Source organism: Pteronotus mesoamericanus, unplaced genomic scaffold (assembly GCF_021234165.1).
Source record: "Pteronotus mesoamericanus isolate MK-2021 breed Mesoamerican mustached bat unplaced genomic scaffold, CSHL_Meso_final scaffold_54, whole genome shotgun sequence".
In the NCBI taxonomy this organism is placed as follows: domain Eukaryota; kingdom Metazoa; phylum Chordata; class Mammalia; order Chiroptera; family Mormoopidae; genus Pteronotus; species Pteronotus mesoamericanus.
Window position 1 is genome coordinate 22,185,647 of NW_026555321.1, and position 5,189 is coordinate 22,190,835.

A 5,189-nucleotide genomic window follows, 5' to 3' on the forward strand; every position below is an offset into this window, starting at 1 on the left:
CTTTTGTTTCCTTGCAGGACTGGAGCTGGTGGCTCAACGAGAAGCTTGCTCAAAGCAACCTAAAAGACCTGGAACTGCCAGCTCACAGAAGAGGTGGCAGGAGTTTTACAAGGACTTCTGCGAGTACCTTTGAAACTCTCTGCTATTCAAGTCTGTTTAGATCTTGCTTCTGAAGCCTGATATCTTTCAACTCTGGTATCTCAATTTTTCCCTCCTGCCTTGGCAGCTGAGCCTGGAGGAGCTTTGCAGGACAGCGGTACTTGTTAGTGAAGCCACAGGACAGGTGGCTCTTGGGACAAGAGCCTGGGAACATGCAAGGGCGGGGCTCGGGGTGGTATGAGGCTCAAGGATGGGGAGAGCCAGGGGTGGGGAGGGTAGAGAAGTAGACCCTCTGCAGGCTCGGTTCCCATAAGGAGCCCTCTGATTTGGAGGAGAGAGCTGGAAAAGCACATCTCTTGAGGCAGACACCATGAAGAGAGACCTGAGGAAGGATGGAATTCAGGGTGAGAACATGTCACTTTGTTCTGTGGCACTTTGTAAACTGTGAGTGAGGAGGGACTGTTACCCTGCACCTTTCAGGGATGACTTGTGAACATGTGGCCAACAGGGGTGCTGGCCAAACACAGACACTGCTGAAGGTCAATTAAGGCAGGAGATCCTTATCTCGAGGCACATGTGGCCCTAGAAGTCCTGCAAAGAGGCTTCCTGGAGTCCACGAGCCCGTGGAAATCGCACCCACATTTGTGCACAATTCTACAGGGATAAAGGCCATAGCTTTCACTAGATTCTCAAATATGTCTGACCGTTATAATGTTAAGAAGCTCTGAGCCCTGAGCTGGTGTGGCTCAGTGGATTGAGCGCCGGCCTGCGAACCAAAGGGTCTCTGGTTCGCTTCCCCATCAGGGCACATGCCTGAGTTGCAGGCCAGGTCCCCAGTAGGGGGCGCGTGAGGGGCAACCGCGTATTGTTTCTCTCCCTCTTTCTCCCTCAACCCCCCCCCCCGCCCCCTCTGTCTAAAAGCAAATAAATCTTAAAAAAAAAAAAAAAATCCAAAGAAGCTCTGAGATACTATGATCATAAGGGTGGTTTTCCCAGGGCAAGGCTTATCCATCGCACTCCGCATGTGCTGACCCCCTGCAGTTTCTCCAAATGTGGGAAACTCGACTGTATAATTTGTGGTAGTGAGGGACTGTATTCGCGCTCTTCCCACCCTCCCCACTCAGAAAAAGAAGCTCTGCTTTGGGGTGAAATACAACGAATTTTAAACTAGAACCTGCTTAGGTGCATTCCAGTGGGAGGACGGCCATGCATTCAGGAGATGGAGGAACCTGGGAAAAGGAGATCAGGTGGAAACGTGTTTGGAGCTTAGCCATCGCTGTGGAGGGAGATGAGTGGATCCAGGGGCTGATGCTGACTCTGGGCACAGAGCATTTCCCCAGAGGAGCAAGGGCATTTGAGACACCGAGCCTGCACCATTTGTGGATGGGCAGGTATTCTACGTGTCTGACCTCAGTCAGTCCTCGCAGTGACTCCATGGGGCAAATGTCATGGCTCCAGCTTACATGTGAAGAAACAGAGGCTCAGAGAAGTTAGAAATCTGCCCAGAGTCACCCAAGGAGCAAACAAATCTTGAACGAGTAGCAGCCCAGCCCTGTCAGAACCCTGAGCCTGCTCTCATTGTGCTCTGCCAGCCATTTGGAGGGTTTCTGCCTCCCTTTCGGTGTTCCGTGGTGGGTGTTCTGGGAGGGAGGTGTCTGGGTAATGCCAGGGACTGGGCTCCGGTTGACTCTATCTCCTGTTCCACTCAATAAGTGGTCTTCCTGAGTCACAAATTGGTTTCACTTGAGAGCAGGCGGAAAGAATTGGTTCCCATATCCTGTCACTTCTGAGTGCCTCAGGGAATCGAATCCTGGGGTCAGTTGGTCACTCTGGGTGCCTTTTAGCTAAAACATATAAATGGAGAAATGAGTCTGTAATTTTTTTGAGAGCAGTTCACATTAGAAGAGCAAATTCACGTTTGAGTTTCAAATCATCACAAACTAGACATCCTGAGCCCTTTAAGGCAATAACAAAAGCTCCAAAAAGAAGTGATGGGGGGGGGGATGGGACTTGGGAGCAGGCAGGAATGGCAGGATGGGAACGGCCTGGGGGAACTGTCCTTTCTGAATCGCTACTTTTATGTCTCTAAAACATTGTTGTTAATAAGTGCTTACTAATCACCTACAGGACATGAAGTAGTTTTGAGTACTTTATGCTTTAACCCATTTGTCCATTCACCTGTCCAAGGAACCACCCAGTGGACGTTGAGAAGTCTGATCAGAACGATGACAAAGATGAGAGTGGACATTTAATCTGTGTTTACTGTCTGCGGGGCACTGTTTGGAGGACTATTCTCATTCAGTATTCACGACAACACATGGAGGAAGGTACTACTGTCCCCATTTCACAGATGAGGAAACTAAGGCACAGAGATGTGAAGTGATGCACCTAAGATGCCCAAGTAGGCAGCAATGAGAGATGGGATGGGTGTTGGACTTGGCATCTGGGTGACAGAGAGTCACTAAAGGGCTTTGAGTAAGGACAAAGCAACCAGTTTTGTTTTAAAAACTTTCTTGGACAAAGGACCTGAACAGACCCTTCTCCAAGGAGGACATAAACAGGGCCAACAAACATCTGAAAGGATGCTCAGCATCACTAGCCATCAGAGAAATGCAAATTAAAACCACAGTGAGATACCACTTCACACCAGTCAGAATGGCCATCATAACCAAATAAACAAACAACAAGCGCTGGCGAGGTTATAGAGAAAAGGGAACCCCAGTGCACTGTTGGTAGGAATGTGAACTGTTGCAGCCACTGTGGGAGACAGTTTGGAACTTCCTCAAAAAGCTAAAAATGGAACTGCCTTTTGACCCAGCAATTCCTCTGCTGGTATTATACCCTAAGAATCAAGAAACACCAATTCAAAAAGAACCTGTGCACCCCAATGCTCATAGCATAACAATTTGCAATAGCCAAGTGCTGGAAATAATCTAAGTGCCCATCAATAAATGAGTGGATCAAAAAACTATGGTACACTTATACAATGGAATACTACGCAGCAGGAAGAAAGAAGGAGCTCCTACCCTTCGCGACAGCATGGATGGAGCTGGAGAGCATTATGCTAAGTGAAATAAGCCAGGAGGTGAAAGACAAATACCATATGATCTCACTTATAAGTGGAATGTGATCAACAAAATAAACAAGCAAGAAAAATATAGCCAGCAACACTGAAAAAAAACAACAAACCAACAGAAACCAGAGGGGAGGAGGGAGGCCGGTAAAGGGGAAAAGAAGGAGAAGGGTCAAGTCAAGGAACATGTATAAAAGACCCATGGACAAAGCCAAAGTGGGGAAGGATTGAGGGTGGGAGGTAGGGGTGGGTGGTGCAGGGGAAAGTGGTGGTGGGAAAATGGAGACAAATGTATTTGAACATTAAAAAAAAAAAGAAGAAGAAGAAGAAGAACTCATACAACTCAACACCAGGAAAACAAACGACCCAATTTAAAAACGTGCAAAGGACCTGAACAGACACTTCTCCAAGGAGGACACACAGATGGCTCACAGACATCAAAAAATGTTTAACATTACTAGCCATCAGAGAGATGCAAATTAAAACCACAATGAGATATCACCCTACACCTGCCAAAATGGCTTTCATTAATAAATCAACAAACAACAAATGCTGGCGAGGATGTGGAGAAAAGGGGACCCTTGTGCACTGTTGGTGAGAATGCAGACAGGTGCAGCCACTGTGGAAAACAGTATGGAATTTCCTCAGAAAATTAAAAATGTAACTGTCTTGTGACCCAGTGATTCCACTGCTAGGAATATACCCTAAAAATCTTGAAACACTATTTCAGAAGAACCTATGCACCCCTATGTTCATAGCAGTGCTATTTACAATAGCCAAGTATTAGAAACAGCCCAAGTACCCATCAGTAGATGAATGGATTAAAAAACTGGTAAATTTATGTAATGAAATACTATCCAGCAGAAAGAAGGAACTCCTACCTTTTGTGACAGCATGGATGGAACTGGAGAACAATATGCTAAGTGAAATAAGCCGGTCAGTGAAAGACAAACACCATATGATTTCACTTATAACTGGAATTTAATGAACAAAATAAACTAATGAGAAAAATAGAACGAGAGGCATGGAAACATGGAATGGCTGTAGGAGGGGAGGAGAAAGGGGTGAATGGTGGTAAGAAGGGAAAAAGACTAGTCAAAGAACATGTACGAATGACTCACGGACACATACATGGTGTGGGGACTGACTGTGGGAGAGGGGGGTGGGCTGGGTGGAGGGGGAAAAGGGAAAAAATTCGGACAACTGTAATAGAATAAACAAAAAAAAATGCTATATACAAAAAACAAAAAGTAAAAAAAAAGATAGCATTGCCAGATAGAATACATGATGCCCAGTAAGACCTGAATTTCTGATTAACAATGACTTTTTAGTATGTCACAAATATTGCATGAGACATACTTAGAATAAAAAATACTTATTGTTCATCCAAAATTCAAATTTAACTAGGTATTCTGTATTTCTGTTTGCTAAGTTTAATAATCCCATACCTGGTGGTGAATAAATACCTTGAATACCATCTCGGTCAGTCTTATTGTTATGTGTGCAATTTTGTTCTATAGAGCAAAGTAAGAACAAACAGAACATGGTATTTGGAACATGTTCACATACTTGGAGAAAGCACTTAATATATAAATGTGCAAAGTGTCCTGGCTGGTGTGGCTCAGTGGATTGAGCACCAGCCTGCTAACCAAAGGGTCGCTGGTTCGATTCCCAGTCTAGGGCACATGTCTGAGTTGCTGGCCAGGTCCCCAGTGGGAGGCACGCAAGAGGCAGCCACACATTGACGTTTCTCTCCCTCTCTTTCTCCCTCCCTTCCTCTCTCTAAAAAAACCCAAAAAAACAAAAAACAAAAAAACAACTTTCTGATGATTATTAACTGTTATGTCTCTCCTAACTCTGATGAAAGTGTTTGTGGATGAAAAGGCTGGCTGAGACAGACTGGCTACAGCTACAAATGGACATTCTTCATTAGAAGGGGCAGAGGGAGTGGAAGTGTTCAGGCACCAGGAATTAGCAGATAACATACTGAATCATGAAGGCAGTTCCATGCTTTGCT

General features: G+C 45.3%; 1 non-coding gene across 1 annotated transcript; it reads left to right on the forward strand.

The window, feature by feature from the left end:
• The first annotated feature begins 1,043 nt into the window (after positions 1 to 1,043).
• LOC129061146 (U1 spliceosomal RNA) lies at positions 1,044 to 1,210 on the forward strand. The gene has a single exon (XR_008528107.1). It is a non-coding gene; the product is annotated as a U1 spliceosomal RNA (small nuclear RNA).
• Positions 1,211 to 5,189: the final 3,979 nt, after the last annotated feature.